Genomic DNA, 17479 nt, shown 5'->3' with positions numbered 1-17479 from the left:
GTTCTTACCTCTACCTATGTTCCTATGCTAGGAAGGACCTTTGCCTGGATGCCTCCTACCAAGCAGGAAGCTTCTCTTCTTCATTTCTTATCTTCTGCATCTCTCACGATATCTGGCACTAAATGAATGGGAGTTTTTGAGTTAGTTGCTTCTTTACATAGACCTAGAGCTCCTTGGATGTTAGGACCACCTCTAAGTCTTCTAAGGTGACTGCCTCTGTGCCTGGAAGGGTAGAGGCAGCGCCCACACCCACATGATAAAATGCACTGAAGTTACTGATGAGTTAATCGTTCAATGAATTGATCAACTTCTTGAGCAGAAAGAGAGAGGCAAAGCAGAATAGCACTTTTCTGAAAAAGAATTAGAACAATAACAAAAAGTCTAAGTACTGACTGTTTTTTTTCTAAAACTCTTTGCATAATAATACAATTAATACCAATAATAATAATAGTTATCACTCAAGGACCCACTATATCCCAGAAACTGTGTCAGATTCTTTATATATAAGTATTATCTCATTTAATTCTTAGAAGATAATGGGTAATTTTTTTTTCTGTTTAGGAGGTGAAGAGCTTGAAATTCAAAGTTACTGCTATGAAATGCAAAGATACAATTTGGACAGAGGTTTGTTTCCCTTTAGTTCACATGCTTTTTCAAAATGCCAAATATGGAATTTTTCCAGGAAAACAAGAGATTCCTGCATCTTTTAAAATACCACTGATTCTCTCACATACTTTGTGTAAGTACATGTTTACAGCAGTTTAATGAGCTTTTATAAATTATTACACACTTAAAAACATACTCTGCCCTAAACAAAGTTATTTTTGTAAAATTATCAAGTGTACATCCAAGAATTGGAAGCCAAATAAAGAAAGCCACATTGCTACTGTTTGGTTTGTTTTATGGGTGTGTGTGTGTGTGTGTGTGTGTGTGTGTGTGTGTGTGTGTGTGTGTATTACCCACCATATTAAGGGAACTCAATTCTTGAGACTGATTATTTTCCATTTATCTCCAGGGTTAAATAAAGAAGAAGTCCTCAAAATACATCATTTATATTGTAAGCTAGCTTATGCCCTGTCTGGTAAAAGACAAATTGAGAAACATTGCAATGTTTTATGCAGCCCTCAATTTTGGGTGCTATCTATTAGAACTGCATGTAACCTTGTTATGCTGTTATCCAAATAAATGATAGATATAGAGAAGTAGAATAAAATACTAAGCATAGCTTGTTCTTTACTTAAGTTCACCCTGGAAGATGTTTCCTTCTATTTCTCATTACAACTTCTTAATTTAGTTTATGTTTATGTAATTATTCATTTATTTCATAAAGAAATTTACCAGTAAAATCACTAATTTTTAAGTCTCTGTGTCTCAGAAACTCTGCCAATGTGTAACGTCTTCTAACACTGGCCAAAAATAGCAGTAGACTAATTTTGAAATAACTCTTTCCTCTGTAGAATTCTTGATGCTATTCTCATTTGCCCTCTTTTCTTGAATCCCCCACCTTCAAACTCCCACCCCGGAAAAAAAAAAAAAACAGATTACAGTAAATTTTGGCAAGGAATTCAATTTGCATCATTTTCTTAGAAGTCACGTGCTTTGGATTTCCTCTTGTTTATGATATATTAAAATGCCTTCCAGATGTTTTTAATTACAAAAAAAACTTCAAGAAAGCAGAGTAATCCACAATAAAATTTCCTCTTTTTTTAATGGCCAATAAATTAGTATATCCCAGCTTATCAAACTGCCCCATAATTCTGAGGATGACCTCTTTAAAGAAGGTCAGGCATTGAATTAGACAGCTAGATTTGGGCAGATACAGAATTTTACCAAGAACACTTTCAGTTCCTGTTTCCAATTGAGGCTGCTCCCTGCCTGGGGCCTAGCCCGATGTAAAAGCCCATTGGCTGGAACTGCTTAAATGTCCCACACAAATATAAACACCTCCACAGTGTTGAGAAGATGAAAGGCACAGCTTATTGATATTGTATATGCTAACGTTTGGATGTGGAACAGGAAAGACAGCCTTTAACTGCTGGTATGCAGTGTTGAAGCTGGGCTGCATGAAGAGGTTTTCATTTACTGATGTTGGATGTGTGCCCAGATTGCCATAGTAGAATTTAGGGGAAAGCACAGTAAGAAGAAGAACCACAGAATGGTTTGGGGAACATCCACATGAGGCAAAAGAACAAATACATCTGAAGACTATATGTTTCCAGAAATGAAAGGACTAACCACTGGGGAACAGTTGTGAGCCCCCCAAATCCCAAGCTGGCCCTCTGCTAGAAGGTAACTGTCTGTTCCTCCTAATTTTCATTCAGAGTAACAGTAAGACTGTAATTCAGCTGAAAGAGCAAGAGAGAGTGGGCAGGGCAGGGCAGGAAGAAACCTTAGCTTGGTTTGCCTGTTGTTTTAAGCTTAGCAAGGAAAATAAATGTGTTTTTCTTTTACTAATGTTACCAAAAGAGAAAGAGCCTTGTGGATTAGAGACATGGTGGCTTTTTAAAATGTATCTGCTAATTATCTCTCGTGTGGGACAGACCAGGAAACGTTGAGGGCATAGAGATTTTGTGACTCACAATGTAAATTTAAATTTGAATGGGTCATTGATTCACTCACTTCATAGAATATTTTCTGATAATTAACTCTCTCCTCACTCTACTTCACTCCTTCTCTTTGCTTGTAACTTTAGCATATTTGCCAAATATGTGTAAATGATGATGGCTTTGGAGAGGTAGTTCATCAAAATAGGTGTCTGCAAGGACATGGTGCTTGAGGAAATGTTAAATAAAGAAAATCAGACACTGTGGCTTGTACAAACTAGTCACACAATCCATATTTATTGAGCTCCCATGTTACACAGAGAAAAAAAAAAAAGAAAGGATCCTATAGAAGGGAAAAATTGAAAGAAGTTTCACTGAATAAGAGTGAATGGATCAACAGAGGAAAGCTATGGGACTACCTTGGAGGTCTTCCAGCTCAAAAATTAGGAGACTGAAATTTGCAGGAAAGAACAGGAGGACTGAATATGTGTTTCAAAAGCAGAGAGAAAAAAAAAAAAAAGATCACCAGTAAGTCAAGGACAGTTACCTGGCTACAGGCATTTAAGATTTGGGTTTTGTAGCCATGCACAAAATAAATTCCAGATGGGGTCAAAATGTTATTATTTGTTTCTGCAGTCAAATATGCCTATTAGTGATGAGCAGAAGATACCAGGACAAAGGAATACAATGTAGGATTATCCGTTAACAGCAGCATTGTCTGTAGTGATAGCACTATAGTAAGAAAGGAAGGGTGAAGGAAAGTATAACTAATGATCATTCTTTGTAATTACTCGATGCAATTTGAGTTAAAAATTTAGAAGAATCTCTGGAACAGTGTCACATTTGAGAGAAGAACAGATCCACAAACGATATCATGCAAAATAGGGCAAATTAGGAACCTTCCATCCTCACTGAAATGATGAGGCTTTTGTAGTTACCAAATAGCATCAACCCAATGAATGGATGTAAAGACTGAGGGGTTCAAGAACTGAGCTTAGTAAACATTTCATGGATTCTTTACCACTCTGCTACTTACCTGGGAAGCCCTTAGCAAACATTTACTTCTAACTTATTACGACTTAGCCAGAAGTATGCCTGATTCCCAGGTGTGCTGGTGGTCAAGAATCCGCCTGCCAATGCAAGAGATGCAAGAGACATGGGTTTGATTCCTGGTTCAGGAAGGAAACAGCAAACCTGGAGTAGGAAACCTCAAACCACTTCAGCATTCTTGCTTGGAAAATTCCATGGACAGAGAAGCCTGGTGGACTACAGTCTACAGGGTCGCAAAGAGTCAGACATGACTGAGCTACCGAACACACAATACACACAGGGAGAAATATGGGTACTACTAAAGAAGCAAGGATTATCAGTTACTGTGGAGCAAGAATTCTCTTAGCTATTCTAGCCAGATAATGCACTGGCTGATGTGGCTTCAACCAGATGTCACCTCTTTTAGATGTAGGAAGCCCACTCTAATCACTCAACTTTCAACTTTAGGAGGAAACCAAGTAGAACAGTGAAAGAAGAAGTCCCAGCCCTTCCTCCTGCTAAATCAGAGGTGTGTTCCACAGAGAAATAGCCCAGCCAGATCACTCTCAGTTACAGACAGTATTCCCCAGTTCATGGTCCTTGCCCTAGGGAAGTTTAGTGCTTTGCATTCCAGGTATGTTCTACTCAGAAATAACCTGAATGCTGCCCCTTTGCTATCTCTTTCTTCCCTTCTCCCTTCTTCTCCACCTTGCTCTCTCCATTCTAGGTGCACTGGTTTTCTTACCACTCATGTAATGCATCAAGCATACTGTTATTTTTAGATTCTCTGTGTCTATATATTCTTATCCTGGATATCAGCATGGTTCAAACTCTTTCTTCCTTGGATATATGTTAAAATGGGACTTTATCGAAGTGGCCCTCCCTGATCACCTCCTTCAGGATAGCTCCACTCCCTACCCCTGACCTTGTTCATGCTGCTTTATTTGTCTTTAGACAATTTATCACCACCAGACAAACTACACAATTTTTAGGCCTTTTGTTTGTTTCTGCCACTTGAATGTAAACTCCATGAAAGCAGGATACTGGTCCATTTTGTTCATTGTTAGTCTCCCAAGCCTCAAACAGTGGCTGGCTCTTAGTAGGTGCTCAATAAATATTTGTTGACAATATGAATAAGTACCCAAGGAAAAGCCCAAAATGCATTTGGACCACAGTGGTGAAAGGCAGTATCAGATGACTCATTATTATCTTTCAAACTGCCTTTTTGTACACTCACACACAAGCAATAGTCTTTTAATTCTTGTAAATCATTCAGCTAGTTTCTAAAACAGAAGATACTCAGTCAAAGTTGAAGCTTAGATAGGCAATGAATATTTTTATTATAAGTAAATTGCTTGCATTTTTTTAGGGAAAAGTTATACCAACTTTTTCTTTATTATTTATCTGAAATTTAAATTTAACTGGGCATCCTATATTTTATCTGGTAAGCTTATGCTGTGGGGAGCAACATAATGAAAGAGAGTTGTGTGAGATTCTTCAGAATTTACATAACTAATGTAAGACATACCAATCAGGGGGATGGCGTGCCACAGTTCATTCATACATCTCTGGCCTTCATAGCTTTGGGGCAGACTGAGGGTACTAATCTCATAGCCACACCACTCAGGGAGGTTCATTTATTTTTTTCACTTAAAAAATCATCCTTGACCAATTATTTTGTAGTGTTTGAGAATCCAAAAATGTGTTTAATGTTGGTGTTTCTTTTTTGTTCACCATATTCTCTCCAAATTTTCAGAGTTCTTTGTCCTGTGATTCATAGTGCATTATGGTGGCTATTTGGCTTTCTTGCTATCTTCTTATCAAATCTAACTTCTAATTCAAAATTATTTATTTGGGGCATATTTCTTTAGCACTAATTATTAGCATTAATGTGGACAAGTGGCTGGATTCACTTTTAATAGGCTGTAATTTAACAATGATAATTGTATTGAAATTAAAATAACTACAAAATAGTAAAATGACTTAAGATAAATAGAAGCGTGGCTCAAATGATCCTGACAAAAGCAGAATATTTCTCTTTAGCAGCTAAAGCCTTTCATAAGGCTTAAATATAAAATTATGAAGTTGTAAGATTCTTAATAACTTTTTAAAATCATAAATTAATTTTTAAAAATTATTTCAAATTTTGTGCATAAAGTATTACTAATATTTTAAGTTGCATTATTTCAAAATGCTTACCTTAAAGATTCACAGAAGTGCAGTGGCCTTGTATAGAACTATCTCTGACCTCAGAGGTACTTTGAAAGGAAGTATAAACAGAAGTCACCAGGGAAGTCAATGGCAACCCACTCCAGTGCTCTTGCCTGGAGAATCCCAGGGACAGGGGAGCCTGGTGGGCTGCTGTCTATGGGGTCGCACAGAGTCGGACATGACCGAAGTGATTTAGCAGCAGTAGTAGCAGCATGAACAGAAGTCAAACAATCCCAAGAAAATTGCTCACTGTGCTGTCAGATTTGAAAACCAAGAACCTTGAAGAATGAAGGAGTCATGATGGAATGGAACAGTTGGAAATCTTCACCAAGAAATGGGGGCTTAATTTGTGCCTTGTAGGATGGACTGAGGGACTTCCCAGGTGGTGCCAGTGGTAAAGAACCTGCCTGCCAATGGAGGGGATATGAGGCTCAAGTTCAAACCCTGGGTCGGGAAGAACCCCTGGAGGAGAGCATAGCAAGCCACTCCAGTATTCTTTCTTGGAGAAGAATCTCAAGGACAGAGGAGTCTGTTGGGCTATAGTCCATAGGGTGGCACAGAGTTGGACATGACTAAAGCAACTTAGCATGCACGCAGAGAATGGGCTGGGAATGTATTCTTAGAGAAGAAGATGAATGTAAGGTCAAGGAATAAGCAGTATGCACAAAACTTTGTAGAGGAAAATAAGAATAAAAGTTGGAAGAGCCAGACAGCAAGGAAAAAAATAGAAATACTTCCATTAGGAGTTGCTGGGACACGATCAGGAATAAGAAACATTAGTCATATTAGTCAGGATCTTAAAGGCCATAACACAGAATTTAAACTTAGTGTCCTGGGGTATACAACCATCGTATATCTGCCCATGGGAAAAGTCAGCTCAGCAAAACTGGCTCAGGATATGTGCATACCCTCCCACCCAAACTCGGAAGACAGTAACTGGCATTTTCATTGTTTGAGCGTTTCTAAGGAAAGTTGTCTTCCCTTAGAGATTTTCTGGCTCGCAGAGTTATTTCTACTCAGAATGAAGCTCCACGAACTTCTGTCTGTGGATACAAATCAATATTTAGGTTTCTGAGAATTTCAAGTGGGTCGGTGGCTTTGTGACCAGAAGGAAAGTCTAGTTTGATCCCGCGTCCTCACCGCAGGCAAGTTCCCCCATTGACAGCCACAGGGATTTGGCCGATGTCACAGACCTCAGATCAGGCACCAAGATTACTTTCCAAGTACTAATCGAAGACCAGGCACACTGTTCAAAGAGATATCACTTCTGTGCCATTCTCCCCAGTGGAAGACAGAGGCATTTTTGTGAGATATATATTTGCCAGCTCTTCCATCAGAGAATATTTATTTGTTCATTAATTTATTTTATGAACATTGTACAAGTCACACAGTACAGTAACTTCTGATCATTTATTGCCCAGATTTACACTCTGTTACTTGATAGAAAGTGCAGCTCTGGAATGGAGCTCTCTCAGCTCCCTGTGTAAGCAGTTGTGCAGCAAGTCACAGGATAAAGGCATTCCTTTTGGACACTGTAATTAGCACTTGTTTTATTTATACATCTCCTTTAACACTGTGTCCCTGTTAAAAATATTTTATTTCAAAATGGCTTGCAAGAAAATAGCTTGGCATGGATAAGGAAAAAAAAGAAGAAACTACAAACCATTGATAAATCCATCTTTAAAAACCACAGTGTACAGATTACAAGAGTAAGTTAACATTTTATGTCTTAATCTCCTAGCACCATTGTTCATGCTTACTATTTCTTGCAGAAGATTCAAAGGATATTTTTTCCAGTAGACCAACTCCTTTTTTGTTCACACCTTGCAAATGGTTTGCTTGTTTTAAATAGCACTATTAATGTTCTCAGGCACCTACATATTTTGTAAGCCCAGCCTTAGTAAAGTGACTGGTCTATATGGTTTTCCTCTTCTATTATTTATTTTATCTCCTCCAACTCCTCTTTCAAACAATTCATAGTTACCAAAAGATTTATTAAATTCCTCACCAAAGTTTCCCTACTAAATGCAAAGTGGGATTCCGCCTCTAGCAGAGCAAGATGCAGTCACTCAACAGTCCAAAGATTTCTTTTCTTAATTCTTAAATGTTTCCCTTCCTCCATCCCTTGTGAGATAGGTGAGAAAAGCAATTGCCCCCACCACTTAATGCATCACAACTCAGAAACTCACTCCATCCTTGTAATTTTGAATCCCAGCCCAGCTGGCGGTTCCTGGATTTCAGACTCTGAATATGAGTTCAGCACTTTTAAATCAATCACTCTGAACAGTATTTCTGTCAAATGGAAATCTTTTCTTCTTTGGCAGAAAGGCTTTCCTGATTTCGACTGCAGCCCTGGAGAACTGAACAGTCTCATAAATGAAACCAGGATGTAGGAGAAAAATTAAACTAGATATAATTTTCTAACGTTGTCATTGGGAGAGTCTTGTTCCATTTACTGTTCAGTAAGATGAAGGCACCTCTGTAGCCTCTAAGATTTTTCAAAGTTTCCCCATTCCTGGTGAATGGGTTACTGCAGTTTGACTAGCAAGGGGTTACTTGGAATAGATGGAAATAGAAGGAGAAATGAAATACTCCTTGGGTTCTATTTCCCTAACTTAAAATTATCCTTTCAATTATTAAAATGCTTTTAGAATAGTTGTTTCATAAATTTTGCTTGTTATTGCTCTTAGCAGTTTACGTCCTCCTCTGAATGTCCTGTTGGTGGTGGTGGGATTGATGAGACAATACAGAATCCTCTTGGCTTAGCTATTTTTGTAGCTGAAAAAATAATACCTCTTCCTCCATTTTCTTCAGACAAGCTTTAATATCAAGCCTTAAAAATAAAGAAACAATGTCAAAGCTCTGAAAATGATATAAAAGCCCAAATCTCTTTGGGGCCTTAAGTAATAATAACAAAAAAAGTGCATAAATTTTACTTTTCATAGAACACTATTCTTGACTCTTCACATGCACCTTCTGTGACTACATGATCCATTGTGCCCAAGCATCAGGGTAATACAGAAATTAATGCCTCCTATATTCTCAACCTTCTACTATGCTCTTTATTTTATATATGCATGGATCTCCAATTATATAAAATAATGTAAAATATGTACATAAAGAGAGACTATAAGATTTATTAAGAAACGTCCATGGAGAGGTGCTAATTTTTTACACCAAATTACATAGAAGGAAATTTATAAATGTAATTTCCTGTCAGTTTTTATACAATGACTATGTTTCCTATACATTAATTTCCTCACAGTCCCCTAAAAATTTAATATAATCCCTTAGATACTTTGAAATTATTGTATCTATAGACAACCATTGATTTATGGACATTAAACAAGAGATTTTTGAGCTCTCAGTTACATTGGAGTTGGTAGTTACAGAAAACTGTGAATAGTGAGTAAAAAAGATTTAAACACAAATGAAGTTGAACATAGTTGACAAATTTATGGAAATAATTTGGAAATAAGTACATTCATTTATTCAATATTTATTCAACACCTATTTATTGTTTACTATTATTGAATATTGAGTGCCTGGTACTATGTTAGCTATTGAAATTCAGTGGTAAGAAACACAGACATGGATCCTGACTTCATGAGTTCAGGACATTAGCCTCTGAAGCAGGAAGGCAAAGTTCTTGAATCCTTTAAAGAAACGTTGCTGGACACCATTACTATAGAATTCTGAAAGTACGGCAATAAGAAAGGAGCAATAAGGAGAGGCCATATGAGAGGCGTACTTCAAATGAACGGCTAAGAAAATTATACAAAGTTTGAGATAAACAGCAACTTGAGGATCAAATATCCCAGCCTCATTACCCCAAATGAAACCCATGTTTATATTTACACCAGTGGTCAATGGCTGAGTGGAGTCCAGGACCCACCTCTCTCTTTTTTTTTTTCAGAACCCATATCTCTTGACATTCAGGAAAATACCTATCAAACGAGTGCTGTTTGAATATTTTTATAATAAAATTCCACTCCTGTGTGTGTAAGAAAGAGTTATGCATTGAATTGTGCCCTCTAATTAATATACTAGAGTCTTCATCTTCTGTACCTTCGAATGTGACCTTATTTGGCAACTGAGTCATTTTAGATGTAATTAGTTAAATTAAGATAATGCCATGATGGCATAGGATGGGCCCCTAATCCAATATGGCTGGTATCCTTGGATAAAGAAGAAATTTGAAATCTGACATATGTGTACACACAGGGAGAATCCCATGTAAAAATAGGAGTTGCACTGTCAAAAACCAAGGAACTACCAGAAGCTAAGAAACAGGCCTGAGACAGATCCTTCCCTAGTGCTCTCAGAGGAAGCAGGAATCTGTTGACACTTCGATCTCAGATTTATAGCCTCCAAAACTGAGATAACAAACTTCTGTTGGTTAAATAATAGTTTGTGATGCTTTCTTACATAAATTCTAGGAAACTAATACAGAGGGAAATTCCATTTGAGGTTTACTCAGTTAGTTTTTCATTCATTTACTTATTCATAAAATAAATATTTATTGAGTACCTGCCATATGCCAAGTAATGCACAAATCATTGGGAATACAAAGATGAATAATGCCCAATCACTATCCTCAAGTGTTAAGTTATTATATTGTTGGGTTCCTCCCACCCTAGTCTGGAATCCACTTCCATCTGTGTGGTTCTTTCCCAATAAGTATGATTTATTCCTCCAATCACCCCTGAAAGATTAGATTCCACTTCTATCTTGGGCCTAGCCTCTTCACTGGAAATATGTGAAACTGTTGCTTCCCAGAAGTAGTATCTCTCTCCACTCAGTGAGTCATGGGCCAGGGTGGAATCCAGGCCAGTGACAGTCCCTTAGTGTGCTATGAAACCAAGCATCTCACATCTACCCACCAGAGGAGCACAGGGTGGCAGCCACTGAGTCCCTGTCATGCTTTATCAGGGCTATAAAGTGAGTATTTAAAATTTTAAAGTTTTCAAATGAAATATACAAAAGTGGATTATTTAGCAGTTTATCAATTTTACTCTTCTGTGGCACAGGGAACAGACAATAAAATTGTTCAAAGGAGGCTTCAAAGCTACTTTCTGCCATTTTATTGCAACTTTAAAGAGGACTGAAAACAAGGCCCCCGGTAGGCCCCTGGCTGGCTCTGTGCTGCCGCTCCTGAGAGCGCCTGTGTATTCCTACAGCTGATGCTGCTGGAGTCAGGCCTTCTCTGCCCTCACTGGGACCACATGGCCACGGCTTCCAGAGCTGTGTCTGTGACAACCAGAAACCAGAGGAACTGCAGGAACTCTGGCCACAGAACAGAGGGGCAAGTGCCCTGTTGTCCCTGCTTCACAATTACCTGTTCCCTACCTCCATTTCTCAGTGACTGTCTGACCCAAACGTCCCTGTCCCAACTGACACAGCAGCCACTTTCATGCAGAGGACGGGAAGAACAAATTTAAAAGGAACACAAAATTATAAGGTTGTATCCCTTCAGTCATTTCTCTTTCTGAGTATGTTAGGAGTCTCACATATACACTCAGAGGAAAGGAGGGAAACAAAAGATGTTTCTCCTAAATTTTGAGGAACATCCATGCTATTTATGGGCTTCCCAGGTGCAGCTAGTAGTAAAGAACCTGCCTGCCCATGCAGGAGATATAAAGAGATGTGAGTTTGATCCCTGGATGGGGAAGATCCCCTGGAGGAGGACATGGCAACCCACTCCAGTATTCTTGCCTGGAGAATCCCATGGGCAGAGGAGCCTGGCGGGTTACAGTCCACAGCATTGCCAAGAGTCGGAGACGACTGAAGAAACTGAGTGAGTGAGCAAGTGGTGCTTCTGGAAATCTCACTGGGAAAAGCCTGAAAGATGAACTTTTAAGTAAATTTATGAGAGTCTTATTGTCCATGGTGTTAGTACTGTTGCTATTTTTTACTTGAGGCCAGCTTCCTTTAAATCTCACCTTTTTTATCTACAAAAATAAAATATAGGCTTATAACATCCAGAGTATCTCTTAGAGGGCAGAAATGGAGCCAAGAGGTCTAGTGCACCCCAGATCTCTTTAGGCCTCTTGGCCCTTTTTTATTTTTGTTTTATTGTCTCTTCTCAGCTGCAAGAGAGCATAATGGGAAGCTGAAATATTTTCCCCCATGGGTTTATATATTTTCCTGGAATTAAGTGTCTGCCACAGTGGGTACCATCCTCTCACCTGCCAGTCTATGTACAGCAATGGGAGCATCAACAACTGCGACTAGAAAATAGGTGATCCCAAGCACCATACAGAGAAAAATCCAGTTTCCAGAAAATGGCTGAGATCACATAGAAGAAAGAAAATTAAGGGAGAGGTTATTGCTAGAGTTATGTATCCATTCATTTATTTACTTATCCAAAAATATTTATTGAGCACCTACTATGTGTTGGGTTTATATTACTCTAGGGATGATGTAATGTTGCACAAAAATAAGCATACTTATCATCCCCACAGAGATCAAGTTTGATGAGAAGGAGACATCCATCAAATAATGATGTAAATAAATTAATTAAAAGCACAAGTGTAACTGCTATGAAGGATAATTATAAGTGATATGTGGGCATAAAAGGAGCCAGTTTTACCTAGTCTGGGTAGAAGCAGTGGTGAGAGGGTCTCAAAGAAGCTTGCCTAAGAAAGTAATTATTGAACTAAGGTTTGAAGAAATGGTAGGAATCAATTACACAGCTAGATTGGAGGTGGGGATGGGAATGGAGTAGGGAGCAATCCAGGCACAGTGTAGGAAGAAGTCAAACATTCTGTGCCAAAGGAAGAAGGGCACATTTAAAAAACTTTCCTGAACACCTGGAGAGAAAGGTGTGAAATGAAGCTGGGGTAGTTGGTAGGAGGCAGCCAGTCCATGCAGGGCTTGGCAGGCCCTACTAAAGCCTTGGAAGTGATCCAAAGAGCAATGCAGTGCCATTGAAAGGCTTAAAACACAGAGAGTAACATGAGGAGAAAACCATTGTTCTTGCTAAGATCAGGTGGAATTAGCTGCAACCTACAAAAATTTCATGCTACTCTCAGCCCAGAGTCACATCTCTAGAAATCCAAAATAATCCCAGTTTACCACGGGAATCCTAATGGCTCAAACAATTTTATTTTCTTGAACATTGATTGGATAACTTCATATTTTCCAACAAAGGAGATGGCAAATAGCTATTTAGAAATGCAGCAATTTGGACTGCACACCTAGCAAAGATTAGCAACTAATAATAGATTTAGAAAACAAAACGCTCTATTTGGAATATCTCAGCAGAGCCACCTGCTAAGAGAACAAGTAAAACTTTTTCACTATATTTCTATATTACCTTTAATTTGCTTTGATATCTGTCCCCAACTTCTAACACACTATATACTCTAGGCTATCAAAAATAATCAAAAGTGATAGTAATATAATTTAAGTTGTTTACTTTCAGAAATAATGAGCTGATTCATAACAACAGAGCAATAACCACACTTCCACATTACTGGCCAAGAAAATCTGGCTATTACCCAAACTTGGGTAAATCACACCACAAAACACATGTTAATTTTGGCTACCCCTCCTTACTTAATGAAATGTTTATTTCAAATTATCTGAGCTCCCTGCATTCATTTTCTCTCCTTTTCAATACACTGTGGATTGAAGGTTCATTTCCAAACTTGAATCTACTCATGCCATTTTGCCTGTTACAAAGCCTTCGTTGGCCTTTCCAACGGGGCTGAAGGTCAAACTCTGAAACATGGTCATGCACAAGGCCCTCTGTGGCCCAGAGTCTGATCATCTGTAACCTCACCTATTACAGTGCTCCTGAATATTTTCTGTGCCGTGCACTCCATGAGAGGAAAAGCAGTGCTCTGAACGAAGATTTAGCCCCTCTCCTCAAGAGGAGCATCATTCCAGTGAGAGAAGTTAAGTTACCATACATGGATTCCATTAATGCTATGTAAATAGGCAATTTTTTACAGAGTAAATACAGGATGCTAGCAGAACACATATGCTGCTGCTGCTAAGTCACTTCAGTCATGTCTGACTCTGTGCGACCCCATAGACGTCAGCCCACCAGGCTCCCCCGTCCCTGGGATTCTCCAGGCAAGAACACTGGAGTGGGTTGCCATTTCCTTCTCCAATGCATGAAAGTGAAAAGTGAAAGTGAAGTCGCTCAGTCGTATCCGACTCTTAGCAACCCCATGGACTGCAGCCTACCAGGCTCCTCCATCCATGGGATTTGCCAGGCAAGAGTACTGGAGTGACTAACACTTAACCCAGGCTCATAGAACCTGAAAAGTTTGGCATCATCTAACATGCAGCTTCAGAAGTGACCTACACAATTTAAAACTCCATTATATACAGACTCTCTGTTTTTTTTTTCTTCTGTGTTACAATTTTGTTTCCCAAATTATATTGAAAACTGCTTAAGGCAAAGAACATGACTCTGATATATCTTGAACATTGTCCATATAGTGCTGACCACATGGTATGTGCTTCTAAATACATGTTGACCAATTAATAGGACAGTAAATCCTTACTGTGTGGGGCAAGGGAGGAAGTGGGAAAATGCTGGATCCACCAAATCAACTAGGAATGAAAAGCATGGCTATGTGGACTGGGCTGGCACAGAGACAAAGCTCTATTGGTACTTAATTTTTTTTTCCCAATTTAACAGTGATAATGATATAATGACTATATGATTTAATTGGCAGGTAGGAGCCAGAAAAAGACCTCACTAACTCACACTAATGAGAGGGAGGCCCATTGCAGTCCGACTGAGGTTGCTCTTAGTAATTGATTTTCTATTTTTAAAATATGTGCTTAGTTCACTCTCGCCAACATACACACGATTTGACTGCAACACAGAATACACTTTGTTCTTTCATTTTGTCAAGTGCAGTTGCATTTTAATTATTTATGATAATACTTAATAGTATATTAGTAAGTGTCCTGTAGTGTGGCATGTAAAAATAATGAAGTCTTAGTAATAGGAGAAGATGATAGAGTTCTCAGCTATTAAATCTTTGCTGAGAAGTGAAGTGAGACTGCAGGGTTCTTTGTGAGAATTGGGGGTTTGAAGATTAGGGAAGTGAAAATTAGCAAAGTTTTTCTAAATTACACTTATAAAGTATATAGATGGTGATATTTTAAAATGCATTGAATATGACTAATGTGTTTGACTATGACAAACATGTTAAGATACATGTTTCTTTTATGTGGGCTGATTAGTAGATATTAAGACTTAAAAAAAGAATAGACCTCAGCTGGTTTTTTACTTGTGGCATACTTTTATATGCTTTATTTTTATTTCTGACTCCCACAAAACACATTCTATCTCCAGATTATTAAGAATAATTTGAGCATGTGAAGGTTTTTTAAATTTCAAATTAATCTTTCTTATGGTTATGGATGGAATTATAATCATTTCCTGAGGAAAAAATAAGATAAATGTTTTAAAAGTTATATAACTCTTGACTTTGTAATTTTGTTATTGGTATATTTTACATAGTTTCTTTTTTTTTTTTTTACTTAAATATTCTGTTACATCCAACTTTCCAATTCTAAATTCCAGAAATAAATTTTACAAGATTCAGTTGAATAAACGTCTGCCAGAAGACTCCACCAAATTCTATGTCCAAGTACTTCCCCATCCCTTGCCCAAAAGCACCCTCATTCTCTGCAGCAGAGCCTTTGTTCTTCTCTACCATTTTAGAAGTGTTTGCCTACTTACTTTGTCCTGGTAATTGCAAATGTTTCCCAATCCTTTTAGGGCTTTCTTTGCAGACCATATCTTCCCTTTCTTTGAACAGAAGCTCTTCCTTTCCTTCCAGTTTTGTCCTCATTCCCCTAATCTCTCACAACTCATCCCTTTCTCTTTAACATCCTCATTCTAATTGGCCCTATTCCCTCACCCACCAGTTTTATGAGTTCTTTTTTTCTCACCCTGCACCACACTAACAGAAGACTGAAAAAAGGCTTTTATCCTATTACTAGCATATTGAGAATATCTATGTTTTGGGATTATACACTTAAAATGGCCAGTTTTTATTGTAGAGGTGTAGTTGCTTTAAGTTTGTTGATGAAAATAAGAATTAAATGCTCACAATAAGAATCGTCAAGGAAAGGATGATCTATTAGACTATAAAAATAAAAATTCAGAGATAAAGGAGGTCATCTTTATTTTAAGGACTAATACCTAAGGCAAACTTATAAATAAATATAAAAATTATTAGCCAAAATGAATGTTTTGGCAACTTGTTTTTTATGTATTTTGTTTATAAAGTGAAGTGGATATATATGAATATATTTATATGTACAAATAGTTGATAATGGCATCGTAGTTGAAATAACTTATCTGAAAACTTGGTTGTAAGAATTTGTGATATCTTTCATGAACAGGGAAAAGATATTCAAGGCATGGTGTCTAGAGAACATGACTAGCATAGTTAACTTAGAAAATATGACCTATCAGGCTTCCCAAGTCAAGGTCCTGGGCCCCAGGCCAATGGACAACTCAGGGAGGTAGAGAATACAAGATGGTCTATACTTGTGAGAGTTCTTCAAGAGGTTTAGTGATGGTTGCAGCGCCTCTATCATAATACTTGTAATTGGGGCAGATGTTCTGTGAAACAGAACAGCAGAGCAGATTCAGATTCAGGGCTAAGCTACCTCAGAACAGGAATTTTTAAGACAATGGGCAGAAACTCAGAAAGAAGTCAATTAAAGAACTTAGGCACATGAGGAAAAGCATCAATTCGGTAGCTCAGTGGTCATTAAGGAGCACTGGATCCTTAGTCTGATTAGTAGCACACAAAACTTAAGGGTACAGTGGTTAGGGCTGGAATGATTAGATTCCACTGCACTGGGGTTGTGCCAGACAAATATCACCAACTCTCATTCCAAACTGCTTTGGCAACTATGGTGAATCCCACTCCTCAGGAGAAGTAATTAAGAAACACAACTAGATAAGAGAATCAGAAACCAAAGAGCAGCAGTTTCCAAAGTGAAATATCTGCCCATATATCTATCCATTTGTGTACACAAGTGAATACGCATTTTTGGACAACTGTATACAGATACCAATATAGCTATTCTCCATCTTGCATCAGAGAATTTTGTGACATAAAGGGTCTAGGCTAATCCACAGAAATACCACTCTTTTATATATGAGTGCAGATGCACCCGACAGCTTTGAAATTTGATATATTCCACATTCTTGTGCTGTCCAGTTTTCAAAGCACACTAGGTAGACACTATAGCAAAAGTGGGAAATACATTTTCATTTCTAAGCAATGTCAGGCTAGATAGCTTGAAAACTCTCCCAACAATGAAATCTCTATAAATTTTAGAAAAACTGTATTTTACACATTTTTAATGCACAGGCCAGATCACGAGAAAGTCAGGGGGAACCCCATGGTTCAAAAATAGATAGTAAATTGACCAGCAGTGCAGTGAGCTGGAGCTGATACTTCAATGCTAGTAGGAAAGTGTACTAGTCTCAGCAACCAACGGAATTACCTAGAAGTCCTAACAAGGGAAAGAGTCAAAACTCAGACCCCATTTATAAATCTGGAACCAGACAGTATAGATTTTAAAATCCTTCCCTCTTACAAAAGAAAGTGATAAATATGCTTTTCTATGTAAATATAAACTCTATTAAGAAAAAGTGCATACTTCAGATTTTTAACGTAATGATTTCTTTAAAGTGGGGACAC

The 17479-nt window shown here is 38.0% G+C and overlaps 1 long non-coding RNA gene across 2 annotated transcripts in view; it reads left to right on the top strand.

Moving 5' to 3' along the window:
• The first annotated feature begins 1948 nt into the window (after positions 1-1948).
• Positions 1949-17479, top strand: part of LOC138430096 (uncharacterized) — a 56929-nt gene continuing 41398 nt past the window's right edge. For both annotated transcript variants that reach the window (XR_011253003.1, XR_011253017.1), the window contains exon 1: positions 1949-2289. This is a non-coding gene — a long non-coding RNA (uncharacterized lncRNA). The remainder of the gene's footprint in view (positions 2290-17479) is intronic.

Source organism: Ovis canadensis, chromosome 1 (genome assembly GCF_042477335.2).
Source record: "Ovis canadensis isolate MfBH-ARS-UI-01 breed Bighorn chromosome 1, ARS-UI_OviCan_v2, whole genome shotgun sequence".
Lineage (NCBI taxonomy): Eukaryota > Metazoa > Chordata > Mammalia > Artiodactyla > Bovidae > Ovis > Ovis canadensis.
The sequence above is the reverse complement of the archived record's forward strand: the minus strand, read 5'-3'. Positions and strand labels throughout refer to the sequence as shown.